Source organism: Vanellus vanellus (assembly GCF_965231255.1).
Source record: "Vanellus vanellus genome assembly, chromosome: 9".
Lineage (NCBI taxonomy): Eukaryota > Metazoa > Chordata > Aves > Charadriiformes > Charadriidae > Vanellus > Vanellus vanellus.
In genome coordinates, this window is record NC_138914.1 from 1,046,948 (window position 1) to 1,059,672 (window position 12,725).

Sequence of the window (12,725 nt, forward strand, 5' to 3'; positions counted from 1 at the left end):
CACTTAAGCGCACACTAGAAACCAAGCACCGTACCGGTATTTTTCCAGAAGCTTTTTCCCTATCAAAACAATACTGCCACTCTGCTGCATGGTGTTTTGAAACCTTTCCCTGCACACACACACTCACACTCGCGCTCTTCCCCCCCCTTTCCACACACATGCACACACACGCCCTGAACACATCAGCTCGCACTGACGCTCATAAAGGGCTACAGAGAAAGTCTACGGAAGCCCAGACTGGATTATCCGGGCTGTCTGCTCTCCCACGTTAGGTGTTAAATATCACAGTGACTGCAGGAACTTACTAGGGAAAAAAATCCTAAGCAGATCTTTGCTGAAGATTGATTTACTGTCCAATATGCACAGACAAACCAGAATGCGCTCTCTGCAACAAACAGATTAAATCCAAGTTTCATTGTTGTATATACTCTGTTTTGCAAAATGGACTATTTGTATACATTCACTAATCGAATGATTTTATTCTACCGGTAAATATGATTCACATACCAATTCTAAAGAAGCATGTCCAATTACCGTATTACACAACGTGTTCAGCAGAACTGTGCTTACAATAAAAATCTATCACTTTTTAACAGATTAATGCTAAGCCTACACAAAAGTGGTCAAGACTCAGTCATGTTCCTGACACTACCAACTTCTAGATTTTACAACCTAATAAAATATTTAACTTTAGAGTTCTAATACCTCAGTGGAGGTGCAGGCATTCTTTGAACAGTAAGTCCCCGAATTAACGGATCCAGACCTTTCCAGTCTCAAGCCCAAAGGAATTGGCCTTCTCCTCCAGCCCCATTGTAAAAAAAAAGACTTTAAAAGCTTTTGAACATTTGCTCTTCAGTGAAGAGCTGTTAGAAACGCGCTGCACTTCTGCATGCGGACCATTACGCAGCTGAATTCTCACTTAATGCCCAACACCATTGTTCCCAAGCAGCTGGCGTTTATCCAACCTTTCCAACTGTTTTGGTGACCAGGCTTCGTGGCGAATAAGTTTCTTTTACCTACTCCTTTTCCTTGATTATCCTCCCGCACTTTAGGCATAAGCAGTGGGAAGGAGCAGCTCACCGGGCACCTTTGTCAAAAATCCCTCCACCTCGGATGCGCAGTAAAGCCAGCCGAGGAAGGGCCCTTGCAACATTCCCAGTCAAATAACTAACACCCCCCCCAGCCTCCGTGTGCCGAGGCTTGATGCTTCCACAGCTCTTAGCGCTAACACGAAAGGGCCCGCCCTGTTCTTACGAACTACCCGCAGGTTTCTCTTCCTCGCACAACTCTCACGAGACACAGCCGCCCGCAGCTGCCCTCACCACGCATCCTCACAGGCGCGGCAACTCTTAAGTCTTACTTCTACTGCCACTAAATCTGGCCCAAACCGCAGGGGGGGAATTAAATCACTTGGTAAAAGCACACCTTGAGATAAGGACGGCAGTACAAAAAAGAAAAACATTTAGGCTTCTTCGTCTTGTTAAGATCTCAGAGACCACGAAAATTAGTGGTGGAGAAAGGGAAACAGAGGAGTTAAGTGTGAAGACTTTGAAAAGGATCGAGTGAGAAAAAAATCTGGTCAGGCATCCAACTGGCCGTGAGAGAAAAGGATAGAGACGGGACAGGAGGATCCCGCACTATCTAAGAAAAGGGCAACAGACCTGCAGGATGCGAAGCAAAATAAGCTACTTCAGTTTTTTGCTCATTGCATAGCCCTTCGTTTGGTGCAGTCCCGATTTGCAAAACCATCCCTTTTTTCTCATAGCCGCAAATAAAGGAAGAGATGAACTTTGTATTTTACAAGGCTACATAAAACAGAGCTCTGAAAAATCATGGCTCAGATTGGGCTTCCCAGATCAGCTACGTTTATGCTCACTGCTCCGCAGCTCCGCCTGCATCAATGAGGATAAACGCCATCACATCATTCCCCAGCAGAGACAGTGCGAGCGCAAGTTCATTACATTTGTGAAGTTCATACATACAGTTGTGATAAGTGTCAGAGGGAAGTCTATAAAGCAATTAATACAGCAGCTAGTCCTAGGACAGCGTATAAAAGCTAGGGCCGTATACTGAATCATGCAGGGAAACAAAACTCTCAACAGCCGCTCCTGAAGCTAGCACCGCTCTTCCTGCGTGCTGAAAGATGCAGAGACCTTAAAGAAAGAAATAGTGCGTAATTAGAGATGGCATGAATACGCAGGAACAAAAAAAAAACTGTACAAATTATCTTAGTTCTGGTATTTCCTAACTTCTGACTGGCTTTGTAATGTCAGTTATGTTCTAGGTTTTCTGTATTTATAGAAACATAGATGAAATTGAGTTATCTTGGAAGGATAACACTTCTGTCCCTTGCAGACTTTATCAGCCGTAGTCGGACTTCACACAGCGTGACAAGCTGCGTCCAGCAAATAAGACTGGTGTTATTTTTCTGGTAATAATAATAGCTTCACTTACTTCAAACAAAAAAGCCACTGTTATTAAAGTGATTTACAGGACAGTAGATACGCTTACATTGACTGTATTGGAACAAGATTATTGTTACTGAGATTATAATTAAAGCTTTCAAAGTCGACATGGGAGAAAGGGATTCTAAGCAGTTGTCATTTTGGGAAAATAATGATAGGATTGTCATATTTAAATAACACACTCTTAAATACAGGAGTGGTTTCTGAGAACGGTGCGTTTGTGTGTTAAATTTTAAAGTGTTGCTTTAAGGATATCACGCCAAGTAGAAATAATCATGGCAAGAAAGGAAAACAAGTTGCAAACAAGCTCCGACATGCTCAAGTGCATTGCAGCCGGCCTGCGGGGAAGGCATTTTGGCGACGTGGCACGCGCTTTTCCGACACGTGCTGTCTACGGCTGCAAAACTAACAAAGCAAGGGAACCTTGATATCGGACAGCAAGCTTCTTGCTCTTGACATGCTTTGCAGAAAGCAACTGCTTCTTAGAGAAAAAAAGAGAGAGAGAAAATACACCACTGGTACAATTTTAATTTTGGACCTTTTGTAAAAAATGTTGCCGTTGGTGTCATTTGGAAGAACAGAAACAAAGGGGCAAGGGGGAGGGTGGAGGAAACGGGGAAAAACGTACACTGTGGCTTTATTAATGATGTGAAATGCTGTGTGAGGACAAATTCCAGGGGCACCATACAACGGCATTCAGGTTAAAGTCCAGATGAAAGGCTGTGGATATGGATATTCAGCAAGAAGTGAACAGAGGAAAAGATGTGCTTTCTTTGTTTTTCCAAACCTGCCATGCCTCTTACGCCTTTTAAACTAAACGCACCATGCCTTTTAAACTAAATAAATGCCTCTTATAAACTTTGTAAATCGTGTTCTCTTCAGCCTCCTCCTCTCCATAACGCAATGTCCCACCAGTTTTAGACCACCACCACGTGCTTATAACTCTTCACATCTTCCCCACAACCATACAAGAAGGTTCTTGACAATATGAACAGCAATGTGAATCTTGCTTTAGGTCAAAGGCCAAATATATTTGGAAGCATCACACCAGAAGCTGGCTCTGGAAGCAGCGGAGGGGGAAAAGAGGTGCTTTCGTAGTGTTGAACCTCTTCTTCAAGCGAATAACGAGCTTCTCTATGAGCGTACTAAAAGTACATATTTCATTAAGTACAGTTTGGAAAAGTGTAAAGTAGCTGCCAGTTTCCCCCAACATCCCACCAAATACTCTACGGCCACCAGGTAATACTGCTGAAAACAAGATCTCCTCTTTCAGAGCATTTCCACGTTCTTACAAAATGCATTCTTGAAGTAGCTGTGTAAGATTATGGAGTTTGTCTAACCCCCAAATTCTCTCTCTCTCGCTCGCTGGCTCGCTCTCCCCCACAAGAATACATACAGTATCAGCATCCTGAAGAATTTTTCTGTTGAAATACATAATTCCTGACGAGTGGCACCTTCACATATGAATTTATCTTTGATTCTTCTGCCAGCGAGATACGGCTTCTGTTTGTTCGGAACAGAACACCACACACTGCCCGGATACAAGCTGCTGCTTAAGATAAGCTGACTGTAATTTCAGTATACAGCGGTGTATTTCTTGCCCTCGAATAACCTGACTTTATAGCAGCTGGATGTATGCCAACTTCTAATTGTTTGTCTTTAGCCTGCTGGCTTTCTTCTAATTATTCTCATCCTGGGATACTTGGCTCATCTACTCCTCATTTTGTGCTAAATATTCCTCCTAAAGTCTTTATAAGCTTTCTTGCTTTCTTGTATGACTAGTATTTTCACTATGGAATAAAGTCTTTGATTATTCTAAGCCTGGCAGTCAAAACCTTTCCAAGTTTTAAAAGCCCATGCTATCTCATTTTCCTCTCCTTTAGCCAATAGGCATTTCAGTCACTTCTGGGCAGTTGAAACCTGCAGCCCTCTCTCATCCAACAAGTTACCAGGACAGTTTACATTATGTTTACAAGGAATCCGGAAAGCCGCCTTTTTCCCCGCAGTCCCTCTTGTCCACTTTGATGCTGCATTCTAGCAAACGAAGACATCTTCCTGGCACTGAGATTACAAATTGCCTTTCCATAAGCACTGGTTTGTCTCCACCTTTCAAATCTGGTAGGGCAAAGTCATTTTCTTTCAATTCTTTTCTTTATATGTGCAAAGCTCCGTATATAGAAAGGTCAGGGGACAACGGGCATTTACTATTCATATACACCGCTATTAAAGGAACTGTATACAATTGGCGTATCATTTGCACCCTCGTCTTTTTGGGGCAGGAACACCTTTTGTTCTGTGTCTATGTCGTAATTAGCATAATAGCACTCCTGATTTCCAGGCTGGGTCCCTCGGAGCTAACATACAACGAACATATACTATTATTAAGCCTGTGAAAAGGATCAAGCTTTTTTTAAACGCTAGTAGTCTGTTGGCTTGTTGTGCTAGCTCATAATTTGTCATCGCGTTCACCCTGTCCACTGCACAAACAACAAAATAGACATCCCAAGAGGTCAATTATAGACAGAGCTATGGCTAGCTACATGGAAGGCTAGTATTCTTGAAGGAATCAAAGCTACCTGGTGTTCTAACTTATTAGATAACTTTTCTTCTTGATGAGAACTGCAACTGGTATTTTATGTGCTTTGAAATATAAAAACTTTGTGTACGGACTTTAAACCATCTCTCTGGCTTCCAGAGTAAGCACGTCTGCTAAAAAAATTAACAGTTTTTATTAATCTTTTAAACCCAAACTATTTATTAATTTATATATTAATTTATACTAAAAATAGCTCCTTAATATGCTTCATGCATAATAAGGGAGAGTCTGTCTCTAAAAGGTTACAATTTAATGAGTACATTCTTAAAAAACATGGGAGGGAAGTGAAACAATTATTCTGTCCTGGTATGTGGAGAAACTGAGACACAGAGGCTTAGATTCTGCCTAATTAGCAATCCTGCCGCTTTAGGCTCACTCTATCATCCACGGAGAAATTGGCACTTCTTCCACTGCCTCATCTCAGGACCGAAGTGAAATCTGAGCGCTTGGAACTTCGACTGACTGTGATTATACTTCCACTATTGCTAAAACAGAGAAAATGAGGCAGGAAGAGGGGAAAATCTTGTCAATGTCAAAGACGGTCACTGGAAGACCTCAGACTTGACCTCATGTCTGGTAAGATTCAGTGCAGCTTTTAATCCTATTTTACATCTTGATTCAAAGCCCACTGAATTCACCGTTCAGACTCTTGTGAGCAACAAAGATTAAATCTTCTATTAAAAAACCAAAACCACGCAGTTACTCATTTCTTATGATAAATCCAACTGTAAGAAAGAGTGCCTTTAAATATCTTAAGATTTAATGATAGTACAATAGTAATTAATAAAAAGCCTTCAGAATTATCATCCTGGGAACGTGGTTACTTTTTAGAATATTTCTGCAAAGTGAAAATGATCTTAACTGAGGGGGAAAACCCATATGCATATTTATAGCTCTCAAGGTACATCTTTTTTAAAATACGCTGCTCTTTTTTTTTTTTAAATGAAACAAATGAGAGCACAGAATGGATGATAAAAGCCACATTAGACTGTCGTACAGACTTAAAAAATAAAGAGTCAAATGGCACTTCCCATATTGTATTTCAAAGCAAAAGCTCACACCAACACAGGAAGTTTCTGTACAGCGATTACAAACTAAAACAGTGAAAGTGTGTAGTCATGTGAAAAATGAAATTCATCCTGTATTTAAGCTCCTAAAGGTACTGAGAAAATCTAAAAGAACTAGGTTGTTATAACTCCTGCACATTTGTTAGAATCAAAGAGGTGGATCGGAAGGCATGGCAAACTAATGATTGCATTATCAACCCGATTTAGAAGAGTAGTTGTAACTTACATAGTTCACACAAACTTCAAGGGGTTTTCTAAGTTTTGCGGTTTGAAAATAAACTCAAAGCAATTCCTCTAGGAAATGTTAAAATGGAATTAAACATCATTACAGAGATTTTGACACTTTGCCCTCCAATGATCCAAATTACAGAAACAGGACTGTTTACATAATGATGTAATTACATGCAGTCATGAACAGTTTAATTACTGTACGCCTAAGCGAGCATTTTTTTTTTAAATTTGAGGGCACCGTTGGAATTTTCTTACTTCTATACCTGACTGATTTTAAGTATATCAATACTGCAGTCCTAGATTACAACGTCAGCATATAGAAATCAATTCCCTTCTGAAGCAGCATAACACAAACAAAAAGCAAGTACGCATTAAATGATACTAAGCATTCCTTTTTCTCCTCAGAAAATATTGCCTGTGGTCAGTAAGTACTATGAAAGGTCTTCATTAGAAATTAATATGCACCAAAGTAATTCTGAAGGTATTGTTGGATAATCAGCTGCCTCTCCAGTGCCTAAACACTTCTTAAAGCCTATCTTTAGTTCTTACAATGTTCTGCAGAAGAAGAGTGAGACTTCTGACGCACAAAGCATGTTCCTCCAAGGACTGCACCATACTGCAAAGAAAGCTTCCAAACCCCATTTTGGGGCACACTGGTGCAGTGCTGCTCACTGAACAGCTCAACTGTAGAGTCGTTTGCATTAAAGAAAAACGTGCATGATCCAAGGGAGGGCTCCACACAGCCCCCCGTGGCGGTCCTGCTGGCAAGCTAGGGGCTGTTGCAAGTGTACGTTTGTAAAAGATTGTAATTTGGATCGCACGGTTAGAGTCAGGCGATAAGAGTTTTCCCGAGAATTTTCCTGCATTTCAGTAGTCGCATCTGATCTAGAAATGAACTTGACAATGTTTACATTTTTTTTTAAACCTTCTCATTAGCGCTTCCACTGGATTAGCCAAGCCCAGTGAGAAACACATTTCATAAAATTGCCTAAGGTACACAAGACGGAAAGGAATGAACCCTATGACTTTGCAAAGCTGGGAGGGAGCACTAAACTGTTTGTCCTTCATGATGAGGAAAAGTCAGTGGGGTTTGTGAATGAGAAAGGGAAACCAAAAGCAGGTCTTCAACTTTCCATTAAAAAGAAAGCAGACACATGCATGCCTTAACACATCTGTACTCTCACGCTCTGCACTAAAAAGATATCATAAAAAGTCTTGTTTCTCCTAAATATTTTGCAACACTGCAAGCTACAATTAAGTCTCCAATATGCATAACTCATTAATTAATTAGAATTCACAACCATGTTTCATACGCTAAAAATAAATCCCTGCTCATCCAACCATGCAAAAATCTCATACAAACATGTCAAGAACCTACAACTGTATTGGGGATCCTGCATTTCCACCTACAAACGGTTTTAAAGTCTACTCCTTTCAGTGATGAACTGTCCCACCAAACAGATAAACATCTGCATGCTCATACAACCCTCCTCTACCACATGAACTCTACAGACTTGACAGCGGATATCCCAAGTCCTACGCCTGCCAGCAGCAGGACAACAAAACAAGGACACGTGTTAGAGCAGAGGTGGAGAGAAGGTAGAGGACAATTTAAACTCTAACTCAATAAGAATCTTTTATTTATTCTAAATAAATAGAATTTATTTATTCTAAACTTGGCATTGTCTCAAGCCAATTCTCATTATTAAATGAAATCGATCCATCATTCCATAAGTGGGAACGTGCATTGACAAAAGGGAAAGCACCCAACTTTGCTGACCAGTAAAGTGCTCACAAACTTTTACAGAGGAACAATTTTTCTTGAAAACAACATTAATTTTCTGTTCTTCATTCAAAGAAAAAGACGCCTTATACAACCATTGCTAAAGCCATGCTTCTATTAAAATTAATACCAAAACTAAAATATCTTTGAGACAGAAAAGACGACAACTCTGCTTTGAGAAGCACCACAAAAAATTAAAATTCAGAAACATTCCTCAAGCTGGAATCACTTCAGACTTGCGCAGTTAAGAGCACTTTCTGTTCAACAAGAAGTCCTTTTTCCTCCGTATCATCGGTTCTTTACATTCCACTAATAATTCAAGCCTTGCCCTGTCTAGTAATTAGCTTTAAATGTAATTAAAGGTTCGGCAGCACCTTGAAAATACATCCTTGAGGGGAAAAGCATCTCAAAATTCAAACTATAATTTTAAGAGGAGGAGGATGGCAGCAGCAAGGCAGATGATGGAATGAGCATTACCACCCCCACGTGCACTAGTGGCACAAGTTATGCCTCACGTTCCACTTGGTAGTTTCAGCCCATTCACTGGAGTTACTGCAAGACGCGTTGGAATAACTAGTGGTACATCACATGGAAATGCAGATGATAACTCATGTCAGCTCCACTGGGTCTTGCTTTTAAAACATACTTTAAGACAACACTAATTGCAGAGAAAACCCTGTTTGCTTTAGATTTTTTTCCAAGGGTTCAGCTGTTTATCTCCCTGCAGATCCAAACATTTACTGTACTCTGAGAGTTCACTGTACTCTAGCAATTAAATTAATGGCTGCAGCAACAGCAAGAAATCTTTTAAACCCCTGTGGGCTTGTTCCTTTGATTAGACTAGATCAGTGAAGCTACAGCTATTTGCAGGCAGATTAGATAGGCTAGGTTTTTATTGCCATTTGCACTAGAGATTGAAAGGTCATGTTTGTTGACATCTTACCAAAGCCCATCTGTGAAAGTTTACTTTAAAAGTTATTCTTCGGGAATATTTTTAATATTTAAAGAGTACCATATGGATCTAAGAATAAGAAATGACCTAACCATAGAAATACAAATCAGAGTACTCCACTTTTCCAGCGAGTAGCAGAACGTATCTAACACCCGCACATATATTTCTCTTCTCTAAAAGCAAAGTTTGAACAAATTTACAAAACACAGGGCACTATTAACATTAGGCTTTGGTGATGAATCATAAGGTAGTTCACGATCCGCATCTCCCTCTGATTTCGTTCTGGCTGAAAGAATGGATTCACAAAATGTCCTTATTTCCTGTTTAACTGTGCCATGCTATTTTTAACTGTATCGTCTTTTTTCTAGTAATTAAGAATGCTTATGATGACTATGTCGTAGGTAGTAATGAGCACCTCAGAACATCTTACAAGCATTAATGTTCCTATGCTATTTGAGGTGTCAAATGACAAACATTCTGCTATCAGAAAATATCTTCAGATATTTGTGAGAACAGCACTGCAATTCCTGATTTCCCGAGACAAAAATAAAAGAAGATGAAAGTTAGCGGTAGAGCTGGGAAGCGAATCCAGCCTTCTGGAGACCTGACCACCTGCCTTAACAATGAGACGATGATTTGCTTCTTCGCGGTAATACAACAGTTGTGCTTTGAATGGTAATAATGCTTTAAGAACTTCCCCAACAAACAGCTAGATGACACAAGAAGCTAAACGAAAACCCATAAAAAGTGAGTTAGTCATATTGCTACTTCAGGAAAACAGCAGTAAACTAATTGAGTTTTGACGAAAATGTGTTACATTCCATACAATCAACCAAAACACCACCTTTCCCCATACCTATTCGCTCCGTACGCAGTACAATTCAGGGGCCCACTGAGCATTACGTGCTCAAACTACTGAACTGTTTGTTTGCTTTAATTTCAACACTAAAGTAGTAATACTTATCCAAAAAAGACATGGGCTAAAAAGAGAGTGCTCTGTATTTTGATACCACATTGTTTATATCACCAAAATATTTTGTTTTCCTTCTTTCTGCTCTAAAGTCATATCTAAAGCAATTAATCAAAATAGGTATTGTAAAATATGAAATTTCCATCCCCGAAATGAAATACCCGCAACTTGGTTTTAAGAAATCAGGTACACTTTGAGATCTTCCAAGTTCCCAATACTTGCTCATTATTAAAGTCAAATTTGTTTAAACAGCTAAAGAGAAAAACACATAAAATTACACTTTTTAAAAATGTAAAATATTTTGCATGTCGTAACATGCAAGTTTCACACCAACTTATTCTGCTCCTGCTGTACTGCCAGTACTGTCTCAAGAAAACAAAACCTTTAATTAATCTCCTATGAGAGGATTAAAAGAAATTACAATTTACTTTTTTCTTTGTGATATTAAAATAAGTCTCTCAGGCCATTGTATTATAACCCTGTAATCCCACTCACTGCTTGTGCTGCTAGAGTGAAGCTGACGTCTTCAACTCAGCTCAAAAAGGCACTGCTCTCTGTATGGAATTATGTCTCCTATGGAGATGAAAGGTTTCTACATTTAATTTTCAAACATGTAAATTTACCTGAAAATTTGAGATTTAAGACTATTTGCAGATAGTAGAAGTATTCATGCCTCCATCCCAGTTGTAGCCCTGCAAATTCTAGTAATTTTCCCCTCTTTTAATTGATAGCAGATGGAATTATCCTAGATCCATAATTTTAAAAAAAAAAAAAAAAAGTATGTTGCCATTTTCCAGTAGTTTGAAAATTATCTTCCTCAGGATAAATCTTATTTTCGTAAAAAAAAAAAAAAAAAAAAAAAACAAACACAGAAAAATGTATCCAGAAACAACACCTCTTCTTTGGACAGTCAATTCTTTGAAAATTCCATTTTTTGCTGACACAAATGTATTCTATTGTTTTAAAGATTTGGGGATGTGGGGGTGCGGAGGGTTTGAGAACTCCATTAAGATGGAGACCAATGCCACACATCTTCCTGACAGTCACACAGATCAAAAAACTCTCTTGAAATATCTTTCAAACCTCCAAAGGCAAGATTGCCAGACTGTTCCTTACATAGAGGCATATCAGCCTGTTTTGTGAACGTGTGTCACAAGTGTAACCTGTAAATGTTATGGGAAAGACTACAGGAAATTAAAATGAGAAGATATTAAGGGCAATTTAATAACTCTTCTTTGCATTTTTAATTTTAAAGAAAACAGAGTAGAGTGCTTGAGGAAATGGCCTGGAAAGAAGCTGGACATGGGATGCATCAGCTTCCAGCAATCAATCCGAGACCAGAAGCTGTTTCTTATTATCTTGGCTCCCCAAATGAAGGCTGTGAAGAGCCAGTGCTGAGCTTGAGGGACTAACTCAAGACTGAGCCACAGTCGCAACCCACACACCTTTACTTCCATGTGGATAGTAGGGAGCATAAGATTTTGGGGAAATATCTAATTCCATTCACAATACAGATCAGCTGTTTTCGACTTCTAGGAAATACACGTCTCAAAAGCAAGTGCCAGAAGTTCATCATCTCTACTTGATATTTTTCAAATATTTATCTGGCACTACAGACGTGTGTTCTAAAGTAAAAAGCAGAACATAATAAAACCGATCATAATTGTTTTCCAATTTCAAAACCCACACAAAGTATTTTACTGTTTATATACCTGCAGTTTTTCAGTTCAATATCTGTGCAGGAATCCACTGAGAACGAGCGCGCAAGAAAACCACAAGGCAGCAAGCAATCTGGGTTGCAACTTACCTCCTGATATCATCACTCCTTCATTTCTTCACAGCCTACAGCACGGCCTCTACTTGATCACATATTTGTTAAAGAGTCCTAGGAAAGGTGTTATTAGTTCATATATAAGGCAATATCTCCTAGACTTCATTTTTGTACTTCTCTGCATTCTAAAAGAGGAGAGGAAGCAAGAAACCTACTGGGTAAAGTTTCTGGGTTGGTTTTCTGAAGAACAGCTGCCTCCTAGCAGAGAATAAAAATCTTTGCGTTCAAGTGGAACTCTCTAACTCTTCCCAAAAATCTCCACTAGAGCTGCAAAGGAAAAATTACTTGATTCTCTACCTAAACAATAGAGTTCACAATAGATAAAAGAGGAAATACGTCAACTCTGTGGCACCTTTCGGGTTTTTTTATTTGTATACTATCTTTATGCCATGCACTGGTAATATAACAGAGAAGTTAATCATTCAGTGAAGTGATATAATTCAATAAACCACTGAACTTGAATACTCATCCCGGGTAACAGCAGTTTACTAGTTGCACGATCTGCGCAGTTCTTTGGGGAGAATTAAATTATCAAAACCAGATTTTCTCTGCCTCTCTTCCAGGCTCTATTTTCTCTCATTGTTGATTTTATAGTAAAAATCCACACCAGCTACAGAACATGTTGATTCCCTTTTTCTCATGCTTCACTGTCTCTAAAAATCAGCCATATGTAACCCTCCTAATTCAGAATGACTAAGAAAACATGGACCAATAACTTTCGTTTAAAACACATAAATACGATAGATGCATGAAATAAATATGACGTACAGAAGAGCGACAAAAATATATTCTTGAAATCACTGCATGTGTTCCAGCAGAACGGTGTTACA

General features: G+C 39.3%; 1 protein-coding gene across 1 annotated transcript in view; it reads right to left on the reverse strand.

Moving 5' to 3' along the window:
• The window catches only part of FHIT (fragile histidine triad diadenosine triphosphatase), a 613,325-nt gene that overhangs the window by 382,968 nt on the left and 217,632 nt on the right, over window positions 1-12,725 (reverse strand). The window lies entirely within an intron of this gene.